The following is a 12,392-nucleotide window of genomic DNA, read 5'->3' on the forward strand; positions in this document are numbered from 1 at the left end:
CTCACCTGGTTTGGGGGGGGCCTTGCATTTCGGGCTTAGCCTGCTCCTCCCCCACAACCATCAAGGTCATGTCATGGCGTGTGGCCATGGAGGCTGTATGGGGGACGATAACTCACCGATGACCACGTAACTGGTGCCCCCTAGAGTTGAGCAACGGGACAGCCCTGCTGAGCTGCTTTCTGTTTTCCTATCACCCTTACCTGGGGACTCACACCACTTTTTGCCATTCCCCAAACGCCCTTTGTGCTTTCCTTCCTCCAGTGTGGCTCCCGTGGGCTTCCTTCTCTCCCTGAAACCCTTCTTGCCCCGTGGGCCTGGGGAGCTTCCTAAATGCAGGCTGGCTGGGCCCTCTGCTCAGGTCCCCACACCCCTCGGGTGTCCCTTTAACCCACTTCATTGCAATTCTCTGCCATGCACTCGCCAGAGCAGGGCTGTCCTCTCTCTCGTCTGGATCCTACACCCCAGCCAGGGCTGGCGCAGAGGAGGCTCTCAGGAAACGCGTGTGGAATGTGTGAACGAGTGAGTGAATGAATGAAGGCCTGCTGACTGCCAGACCTGGTGGGCACAAGAGGGGAAGGGTGATTCCCCAGAATCTCCTCAGCCACCCCAGCTTCATTTAAAAGTGTGCATTTACCCAATAGGCAAATGCCTTTTGTTTTAATATCCATTAAACACTTTGTAAAATGTGAATTTTTTAAAATGCAGTAGCTGGGTTTTTCCCTACTATTACTCTGCCCTGAATCTACATTTGAAGGCTTTTCATTGGGTAGGTCTAGTGCTCTTTTCAGATTACAAATTAAGGCCCTTTCAGGGAGCAGGTTCTCTGCATCCCCTGGCGCCCAGTCCGACAGCATCTTAGGGGGCCCATGGTGTTCTGGGCATTGCTGCTGCCTTCTGAATCTCCGAGGGGTGTGGCGGCCCCACGGACCCCTCTGGGTCTGTAGGGGACTGTAGCTCCTAGGTACCAGAGCGGCTCCTTCTCCCAAAACACCTGCTTCTGCCTCTATCTGGACAAGTCCTGGCCTGCAGATCCGTCCTCATGTGACTGTATCCGCCCATCTGGTGCCTGCAGCGCCTCCTGCTCACCTCTGTCCCACCCTCAGTCCCACACAACCACCCTTAAAAACCTAAGTCGGATGACGGTCTCCCTGGCTTCACTCTCTTCCGGGAAGCAAGGCCACAGTCCCTGGCTGGCCTTTGGATCAGCACCCCCCTGCCCCGCACTGTGCCTGGCGGGGCCGTGCCTGCCACCCGGGGCCCCTCCACAGCATCCCGCTTTCCGCTCTTACCTGCTCAGCCTGCAGGGCTCAGGCTCCACTCATTCTCTCTTTCCTTTCTCCCCCCCATCTGGTGCATACTGAGCAGCTCACCAGGAGGTGAGCTAGACACAGCACCTGCCTGCCCAGAGCTTAAAGTCCAGGGAAACTCTCCTGGAAGGGCAGACAGAGGCTAGCAATGCGGAGCAGGCAGGAGCGCTTCCAAGCAGAGAGAAGGACCTTGCAAGGGCCTTGGCGGGCAGGGCTGCAAAACGCCCTGTGGTGCCGGCGGCGCAGAGAATGAGCTGCGGGGCAGGGAGAGGCTGGGTTGGAGAAGGGCAGACCCCACGGGGCTCGTGGGCCAGGCGGAAGCATTCCCCTGGCCTTTGGAGAGCGTTCAAAGGAGGAGACGCCTGGGTTTGTATTTTTCAAGATAAGTGAATCCACAATTTGGAGAGTGGACTTGGATGGGGCGAGAATGGATATGGAGTGGCTGGTTGGGAGGTGGAGCTGGGGGCCCGGAAGGGAAGGTAGGGGGGTGGCCGCTGGCGTGACCCTGGCGGTGGCTTTGTAGTTGAAGGAGCCAGGAGGTCTGTTTTGGAGGTAAAACTGACTTACACATGTGGCAGTTATGGAGTTCCCTGCATCTCTGCAGGACTCGAAGCTCCCTGAGAACAGACCCCACTGGGGTTTCAGTTGCACTCCACGTCTGGAGGCAGGCTTGGCTTAGAGTGGAAAGCAAGTAGGTGGAGTGTTCTGGGAACAAATGAATGAGAGAGGGGAGAAGGAATCATGGGCAAATGAATGGATTTAAGAGATGGGGAAACTGATGCTCTAAGACGGGGGAGAAGGTGGGTCATCTGCATGGGACGAGATGACCCCGAGGTGGGCACACAGAGCAGCAGGGCCGGAGGGAGGCCAGGGGTTGCCTGGCCCGGCCCGGCGGCAGCATGAACTCATCTGTCCCCCGCCCCTGACTGCCAACCTTCTTCACAAATACCTGTTTTCATAACTTGTCATGTCCCCACACACCCACAGGCAGAAACATGCACCGTCCTGATAAATAAATCTGGGCCACTTTTCAGCATCGTTTAATGTCCCCAGGAAGGTTGGATCACGTGGCATCCAGGAGAGCCCATTAGCTGACAGGCTGAAGCATATCATATTGAATTCCACGGCCTGCGGAGCCGGCGAGACCCCGTGCTGCTCTGGAATCTGCACTGATTTATTAGGATGCAATTGTGCTGCTTATTTCCCATAATGAACATGTTGCCCCCTCCTCTTGCCAGGACCATTTTTCCAAACCTCTGCCAGAGAAACAGGAACGCGAGGATTGTGACCTCATCCCCTGCCTATGGCTTAAAAGGAAGAAGGGATGGTGTGGGAGGGAAATCACCGGGGGCAGGTACTAGGTGCTGGGGATGGACCAGGGTGCAATCTGCAGAGGGATGGTCTCAACACATTCACTTACTGCCCCTCCGACCCCTGTGCCCCGTGCCCTGGGGCCCCTCACCACTCTCTCTGGCCCCCTGCCCCCTGTGCCTGTGTCCTCCTGCTGCAGCAGAGCCTGTGGATGGCTCAGCAGGGCGTCAGTCCTGGAACCACAGTCTGGCCACACCAAGTTGCGTCTGCCTCTGCCCCACCTCCTGGGGGGGCCCGGGCCCAGTCTTCCGCCTACAGCACTGGATGTACCACACCTGCCACACCTCTTCACTTACAAAAGTGGGACATGTGCCCGAGGTGACATACAAGCCATACCTTGACAGGCTACACAAAGAAACACCCCCACCGGATAGCCGCACCCACCCCACTGGCGCACACCTCACCTGTCATCCTAATATTCACACACACGTGCACACACTCACACACACTCACACACATACCCACACACTTCCACATGCATTTTAAATTTCTAAGCATCGATTAAACTTTCGTCATCACCTCTTACTTTCATTGTTCCATGCTAAGGAAATATGGCTTGTCATTTGTCGAAACTTCTATGCGTACATCATATTAGGTGCTAAACATACAAAGTTGAATAAGCCTGGACCCCACAGCCTAATAGGGGAGACAAGAAATGTCAGTGCTGACAATCTGCCGTGGCTCAAGCTTCAGCAAAGGGAAGCCCAGCACCTATATTTTACTTATCTTACATATTTACTTCTTCTTAAGTTGATTGCCAATCGATAAAAATATATACGGATATTTCATTGCCATCTTAATTGGCTTTTCTTGAATTGTCAGTGTGGATGAGCATGTTCTCACTTATTTCTTATCCATTTGTGTTTCTTATTTTGCAACTTGCCGTTTCATATCCCTTGCCTGTTTTCCTGCTGGGATGATTGTCTAATTCTTCAAATTTCCAATTATTTGTCTTTTCTATTGTTCTTGGATAGTTCTCCAGGCTGATGTTCTAAAATGGATGGCTCCATTGACTTTTCCGCACGCGTGTTCTGTGTTGTGCGACTTAACAATGATTTTCTTTGCTTCCTAGCTTTTGCCTTCAGAGTGCTCCTTTTTCTCCGCAGCAAGCTCCCGTCCATGGAAGAAAGCTCGCTTGAGTTACTTCAAAACTCCTCGGGGTCCTACTGAGCGGCACCCGCAGGGCGGACAGTCTGCGGCTTGGTGCGCACTGGGGAGCAAACCGAGCCTCCCCATTGCCCTGTGCAGAGGGCGCCTGCATGGGAGCCCACTGCGCGTCTGCCTTCCGGGTTGGCAGCTGCGCTGTTCCTCCCATTTAGTCTGTTCCCGCGGGGCCCCTGCCCAGGGCGGGGGGCGGGGAGCAGCTTCACGTGTGGTTCCCGCAGGCAGCTTCTCCCCTCCTCTGACCCTCAGCTCCCCACCTTGTCCTGATGTAGGTAGGAGTCACAGTGGCACGCGTTAAAACTTCAGACTCCTGCACATAGGTGCAGGTATGGGGGCAAACTCCCGGTTCAGTGCGTACAAGAATACGTATACGTGTCCGGTGCCGCTGGGACAGAGGTCACGTACTCGCTGCAGAGATACAGCAAAGCTGTCTCTGTGGGAATAGGCACCTGATGTGCTGAAAAGACTAAAGTGTTGCAAAGCTGCTGGAGTCTGGGGCAGAAGGAGGCCTTGGGAATAGTGTAACTTTTGACTCATCCTGGCACAGGGAAGCAGCTGGTTCAGCTTGGTCTTCCTCCTTCCCCATTCTTTTGTTACACTTTGTTACTTTCTTTACCTCCCAGCTCTATAAAATAAACAGTGCTGAACCTCTCGGGGTCTTTGAGTCTCTATCAGAGCTCAGAGCCTCACCTGACCCCAGCTCTAACTATATCTTTGTCTCTTGTCTTTCTTTCAGTCCCGATGCTGAGCTGTGCTGGCCGTGGCATATATGTGTGTTTATGTGCCCCTGTATACGTGTGTGGCTGTCTGGTGTGGATGTATATGTATATACACATGCGTTTATTCCCTAGCTCTGACTGCTGAAAGGGCCAAGACACAAAGGCTCCTCAGAAACGTTAGTATCTTGGTCCCTGATATTATCCTCCAGGGTTCCTCAGAGAAATGGCTGGTTCCAGAGCCCGGCAGTGTGGGCACCAGAGGAGCCTGGGACAGTCTGACATGCCAGATAGTAAGAAAACGCTCCAAAATGACATTGGGGGCATGTCACCAGGACAGAGCACCATTGTGAAGGGACTCCCAGTGGCCACATCTGGGATTGTTTGCGCATCAGAATACTCAGGTAGGGTAATAATGATAAAGCCTTAGAAATAGGAATGTAGGAGTCCATACTGATAATAAATAGATAAATAAATGAATGGGGAAAAAGCAAGGGCCTCTGCGACAGAGGAAGTCTGAGGGTCCACCAGTGAGTGGAGAGGCAGTGATGGAGTTGGAGAATCATCTTTTGCAAACATTATAGGAAAGATTGGTTCAATTAAGGATTATTAATAGTTGCCAAATCTTGGGAGAAATTTTTAGGAGAAGCAGGATATCTGCATGGTCTCAAAGTGTCCCCTCACAGACTGATTATTGTTTGTAAGGAAGACAAAAAAAAAAAAATCCCTATTATTGCACAGGGGAGAAGCTGCACAACACCTTGACCAAGTGATCAAAATTAACATCACCAGTGAGGGACAGATGGGCATCCGGTGCCCACAGTCATGCTACTCTGGGAAGGATACAATATGGTCTGTGCAATATTCCAGCCAAGAATGAATAACCAGGAACTAGTCCTGGACAAACACCAGACAAATGCAAAATTTGATTTCTATTTAAGAAAGGGGGATGGGGTGAGCTGTATTCTTCCAGGCCAGTGCCAGAAAAGGCAAAAAGGCGACAGACATTTTCCAGCTTTAAGGCTAAAGAGACAGGACAATGAAATGAAATGCCCTACCCTCGGCTGGGTACTTTATGAGACAGGGGAGAGTTCCATAAAAAAATGTGAGTGGTAGACTAGATAAGCATGGGTCAATGTTAAATTTATTGAAGTTTATAATTGTATTGTGATCAAGTATGAGAAAATCCCAACTCTTAGGGAATACCCATTGAAGTATTTAGGAAAAGGTCCAGAATTTATGTAACAGTCTCAAAGGGTTCAGGGGGAAAAATGTGTGTGTGTGTGTGTGTGTGTGTGTGTGTATGTGTATGTTGTTGCATGTGTAGACAGAGAGCGAGAGAGGCTGCAAATGATAAAGCAAATGGATTAAAAATTGTTAGCATAGAAGCATCTGAGTAAAAGGCATATAATGTATGGTTTGTATTGTTTTGATTTTAGCAACTGATCTACAAGTTTGAAATTATTTCCAAATAAAAAGTAAAAAAAAAAGCTTCAGATTCCAAGGCTTGAAATTTTTAACTATGTGTAGGCATTATCATTAAAAAGAAAAAAAAATGAGAGCAGTTTTTTAAAAAAAAGAAGCATTCTGACAAGAAATGGTGCCCATGCCGCCTAGTAAAATAAAAAACAAAAAACAAAAACTGTGGATGGCTGCACAATGTGATTCTATTTTTGTCTTAACAGTATAACTTTGTACATGCAGCCATAAAGCCTGTCAGAAACCTTGATAAACTATTAACAATAGTTATTTACAGACAAGGGGATTTGTAGATAAGGGAATCTCGTTTAACTTTATATAGTTCTGGTTGTTTTCTGTTTTTTTTTTTTTTTTTTTTAAGGTGTTAGGAAAATCTGTGAAAGATTTCAAAATCGGCAAAAAGGATCACTGGGTCTCTTGGGTCCATAACCCAATTTTCATAGTCCTTGAGCTAGTTCATAATTCTCTTAAGTTCTAAAAACCTGACCATACACGCTGGACTCTTGTCCTTTGAAATGCAAAAGAATTGTGTCTGGTGGAATGTGCTTGGTTATTGCTATATGGATCCACTACTTTTGTGCCTTTTTGCATATTTTCTTCTGCCTTCCTGATTACCGATATAAGTATGGTTCTCTGAATTCTTTGAACCGATTGTTAACAACCTACTGATTCACTCATAAATTAATATTTTAAAAAATGTTAAACATGTGTGCATTCTATATTTGTGTCATGATTTTATCATTTCAAAAATGTATCAAACACCAGCATTTACCACCTTTATAATTAAAAGTAAAATCTGGGGTGGCCACAGTGGCTCAGCAGGCAGAGTTCTTGCCTGCCATGCTGGAGACCCAGGTTAGATTCCCAGTGTCTGCCTGTGCAAAAAAACAAAATATATATATATATTTCTTTTTTTAAAGTCAACTCTAGAAACATTTTAAAAGAAAAAATTTCAGGGATTCTCTGGAGACCTTCTAAATTAGAATTTCAGGGTGATTCTGCAGTTGTCCCCCCAACCCCAGTGCCATCAGTGCCGGATTCAATGATGGGCAAGAAGCTGAGTTTCAGGCACTAGCGAAGGCGTGGAGCATGACAAGTGGAGGCCCCCAGACCCCACCCTGGGGGATGACCTTCCCCAGGGATCATACTCCTTAGTATGAGGCTCCTGGTCCCCCAGGGTCACCTCACCAGAATCATGGATGGGAAGGGCATGGCTGAAGTCAGAACACCATCCTCTGAGAAGGGGACTGTTTGTTTCTGACTGTCTGGGCCTCTCAGAGAGCAAGATATCCCAGGCTAATGTGTTTTCTGGATGTTTCGAGGAGATGAGAAAATAGAGAAATGCCCCCAAAGAGTCACAAAAATGGCAATACATTTTAAACATATAAAAAATAGAGAAATGCCCCAAAAGAGTCACAAAGATGGCAATACATTTTAAACATGTTTATGTTGGATACAAATTCAATAACCAGTATGGCATAATTACGCTGTCCATCAGACAGACCAGGGGTCCTGGTACACTCTGGGGTATATTCTGGAGGCAGGATCCCCCCACCCCCGGCAGGAGGTCTGGTGAACACCTGGATCGTTTGTACAACCTCATTGGGTTGTCCAGATTTGAGACCCCAGGCCACCTGCCTCTCCTGGTAGCCACAGGCCCTCCTGTTAACAGGTCCCAACTGGTGTCTGGAAAAGTGATTTCAACTTTGTATATTTATAGTGTATCCAGCCACTTTACTGAACCGGGACCATATTTTGGCTGATTTCCGAGGAACTTCTAAGTAGATAATCCTGTCTTTAGCATTCTCTTTTGCAATAGTTACAATGTGTCTCTGTACTGCCTTTTCATGTTAAAATGTGGCAAAATCCTGATTCCTAGTTTTGTTCCTCACCTCACTGGGAAGATCTCTTATGCTTTGCTCTTAAGGATGATGTTGGATACTGGCTTGAGGTATTTTTTAATGTGTTGTTTTTATTAAAAAAGCAAAAGTCTGTTCAGAAAAAAAAACTTTAGGAAATCCTGGTAAATAAAAGAAAGAAAAGATAATAAAAAGTCATTCATTATCTCATTATTCCTAGGTAAATGTTTTGTTAATACCTTGGTGTATATCCTTAACAATACTGATTTTTATTTTAAATTTTTATTAGAACAATTATTACTCTCATAGCAGGTAAGATTGATTAATGTATGTGCCAATAACTGTGTTAAGTAAAAGGGTGACAAGCATTATTTCAGCAAATCCTTATAGACGACTCTCTAGATTATAGATACTGGTATCTGCAATTTACAGTCAAGGAAACAGGCCGAGAGGGCTCTCCCAATTTACTGAAGATCATATAGTCAATAGCTGTTAAGACAAGACTCAAACCTAGGTCTCCTTCATGGCCAAACTTAAGTTCTACACTCTACTGTCTTCTAATGCAGACCTTGTTTTTTTTTTTTCAAATATATTTCAAAAACTAAACTAAACTAAACTCCTCCTGGACATATTATTCTGCTATCAGCTTTTATGCTTAATATATTATTAACATCTTTCAACGCCACTTATTTTTCTTCTGCAAATTTAATGGCTGCATGGTGTTTCATTATATGGATGTTTTATTTATTTTTAAATGGGATCATATCAAAACAAGAAATAAAAACTGGCTGTGAAAATTCAAATAATACATAGGAATATAAAGTGTAAAGTACAAGTCCCCCTTCCCCAACGTACTGAGTCCCTCTCCCCAGAGCAAATTGCCATCAACAGAATGATGTGTATACTGCTTTGTAGTTTATAAGATGTAATGTAATTTAGTTTTTTTCTTTAAAGGAATGGGAGCATACTGATCTACTGCTTGCTTTTCACCTGCAAAATATTGTGTGCATCATTCCAAATCTACACTTCCTTGTTAAAGTACAAGAATCAAGAAGCCACATGTGGCTCAACTTGAGTAACTGGGAGGATGGTGGAGCAGTTTATTGAGATTAGAAGCCGAAAGGAGGAGCAGGTCTCAGGGTCAAAAAAGTCAAGAACTCCACTTCAGACACACAAAACTTGAGATACCTGTGAGATATCTAAGAAGTGATATCAAGTAAGAACTTGGCCCTGTGAATACAGAGCTCAGGGAGGAGTGCGGCTGGATATAGAGATGTGGGAGCCAGCAGAGAATGATGGTCTGTAAATCCATGGCATCGGGCCCCTCTGCTGAGGAGCTGCACCTTTTGAAAGGGCATATGCTCTCCGCCTCACCCTAGTCCCCACCTCTCCCTGCTGCCTCCCTGATACTGGGTACCATCTGGCTTGGGCCTACTTCAGTCACTCACATCGCCTACCAGGTACTTTGAGCTTTGTGATTATGGTGTATTGTCAAGAGGTATTAAGAAAAATCACCCAACTAAGGCAAAGGAAGGGCAGCCTGCCTTTCAGTATCTTCCTGGAGTATCATTTAACAGGCCTACCATGGGATTATTCCATTATCTCAGGAACGTGCTAAGGGAATGTGAACCTTTATTTAACTTGCCATTTACTATGGATTAAAAACCCAGACTCTGAAGATACATGCTAACTGGTAGATTTTTTTCAGGTAAAGATGCAACCCATGGTTTTGGTTATATTGCCACTAACACCATGGCAAAAGAAATGCACGCAATCATGCTGACTGGACTTGCTGCAACTTCGCTTCCCACTGCAGTGAGTCTTGGTGCTGCCCAGTGGTGCTGTTGATATTCTCAAGAATATCAGCCCCTCTCTACTCTTTGGGGCCACCATTCTACAACTTCTCATTTTGGCCCATCTGATCGGCTTCGTCCTCTCCAGTGCCTGAAATCTGTGGGCACCTCGCTAAGGCCAGCAGCCACCATGGATCAGCATGGCTCTCTGTCCATGTTCAGAATTTTTCCAAGGCTGTGCCTGGAGTGGGCCTTTTTCTATCTGCTGTGCTGGGCTCTTTCAACTTGGAGATGTGGGTCCTTCCTTCAGCCTTGGAAAACTGCTTCTTTTATTCCTTTGATAATTTGCTCCCCTTCTTTTACTCTTCCCTCCTTCAGGAATTCCTAATTGTTGGTATTGTATCACTTCCACTGGATGTTTTATTTTTGTAAAAACTTTTTTAAATTGTCAAAGCTCTTTCTTGATTTTGGTTGCTTTTTCATTGTATCCTGTTCTTGTTTTTATCTGTTGAGGATATTATAGTTTTGGTTTTTTACAATGCTCTTCTCTTCCTTGCATTGCCTCTATTTCCTGCTTTCTTTCTTAGGTTGGTTGATTTGGCTTTCTTCACGGTGGAAGCTTTCCTCAATTGTCGGTGAGTTCTTTACTATCTGAGCTCTTGCAGGTGTATACATCCATGTGCAGAGGTGAATGTGTGTGCATCACATATTGATTTGGTGATCACCACTATCAGATGGCGAGACAGTGATTCAGCCTTTTCATTAGGGACCTCCAGCTATTAGTATCTTTTCTCTGAAGCCAGGTTTTCCAAAGAATGTTCCATTCTGCTGCCTGGGGCTAGATGCCTGGCTCCAGACATTCAGGGAGTAGAGAAGATGCTGGCGGGAACTGTTGAGAGTGCAGATGCCCCCATCTGTTTCAGCCATGCACCTCACATAGTCCTCTACTTTGCCAGGTGTCCCCCAATCCAGAGCATACCAGAGAATAAATGTCCCATCCCTTGCAAAGGGATGAGGGTCGAATGAGCAGGATAACCCCAGCTGTACAAAGCAGGAGGAGAACTGGGGTCTGGTTCCTGTGTTCACAGCTTCTGCCCCCCATCATGTCTGGGGACTCCCAGTCCTAAGTTTTCCTTGGACAGTTCAGCTCCTTTCTGGTTGCCCTTCCTCCCTGCTCTGTCATTTTAGTTAATATTCCTTCACTGGTTTTCCATCTTCCAAAGTTTTTCAAATTCTGTTACTGAGCTCCCCTCTCACACTTTGTCTTTAGAGGTGATACCCTCTATATCTCTTGTCAGTATAATGGTGTTGGGGAAGAAAAAAGAGAAACACATATGGTCAATATACCTTGTTTAATTAGAAGTCTAGTTTCTAGAGAATAAAAATTAAATTGTTTTAATCCGTATTTATTTTTAAACTCCCTGCTGATAGCTTTTTTTTAAATGTTAACATTTATTGATCTCTAGTTTTATTGCTTGAGGGCAGAGAGTGTGACCTAAACTGTTTCTTTGGGCAACTTCATGAGGTCTGTTTCATAACTCAGTATATAGGCAACTTTGGTAAATGCTCCAAGTACACCAGAAAAGCTGTCTTCTCACTAGGGTGAGAACTTAGTGTATCAGATGATTAAACCTTATTAATCATTGAAATTCTCTAGCTTATTTTATTTCTACTTAATCTGTTATAGACTATTGTGGTGTGTGCCTCAAATACAGCTGCGTTTCTGCCCATTTTTTTCCTTTGCATTTCTAACAGTTTTTGCTTTATATTTAATGCTATTTAATACACATGGGGGTTCACGGCTCTTGTCCTTTCATTATAAATGCCCCATCAATATGAAAATATTTCTTTGTCCCATTCAGGGTGACTGCCTTGAATTCTATGTTGTTCAGGGGGCAGCGGGATGGCGGGTTTCACCTAGGAGCATGTGGCTGATAATGGGGGCTGAGGATAGCAGGAGAAAGTGCAGAAGGGGTTCTTGGGATTTGGAAACAAGCAGGTATAGAGTGGAGGTCAGGGAGGAGAAGTCAGGTTTTGATAGGCTGGGAAAATAATAGGAGGTTATGGAGGTGCCAGGTCCCTGCAGACAGCACACTTTTAACAAGGCTGACCGTAGCGGAGGGGACAATGCACAGCCTCTAGGAGGTGAGCAGCAGACAGAGACCTGACACTTTATAGAATGCTGTGGGAAAGAGTGGGAAGGTGAGGCTGTAGACATAGATGCTCATAAGGCAGCAAGAAGATGTAGGGCCCTGGGCCAGGACTGCCTTGGGAAAAGAGAGGTTATCTTCGCTCCTTTGACTGCTGGTGGAGGGGAAAGAAGCAAGGGTAAGGGGCTGAGGCACAAGTATGCAGGAGAGACCTTTAATGGGCTGGATCACTACCTCCCGCACACACCCGGCCCCTTGTATCTGAGCTGAGAAGAGTTTTGGCTGTGGCCGGTTTTGACTTGCCAGCTCTGAGCCAGTTTCTCCGTGTGTTAAGAAGGGGATGCACTTGATGCCCTGATATGTCCCAGAGTAATTTGGGCAGCGAATAAAGAAGTATTTGCAAAATTCCCTTGGGGGGGCTGGCGAGAAAGGAAGACATATTCACCTTCCCCCTTTGGAGAATTTCTGATATTGTTGCAAGCAGTGGGGACAATCAAATCAATAGGCCAAGCCCTCAATCTTGGGGTTCGACCCTATGAAACATTCCTGCAAA

This window comes from Tamandua tetradactyla, chromosome 2 (assembly GCF_023851605.1).
Source record: "Tamandua tetradactyla isolate mTamTet1 chromosome 2, mTamTet1.pri, whole genome shotgun sequence".
In the NCBI taxonomy this organism is placed as follows: domain Eukaryota; kingdom Metazoa; phylum Chordata; class Mammalia; order Pilosa; family Myrmecophagidae; genus Tamandua; species Tamandua tetradactyla.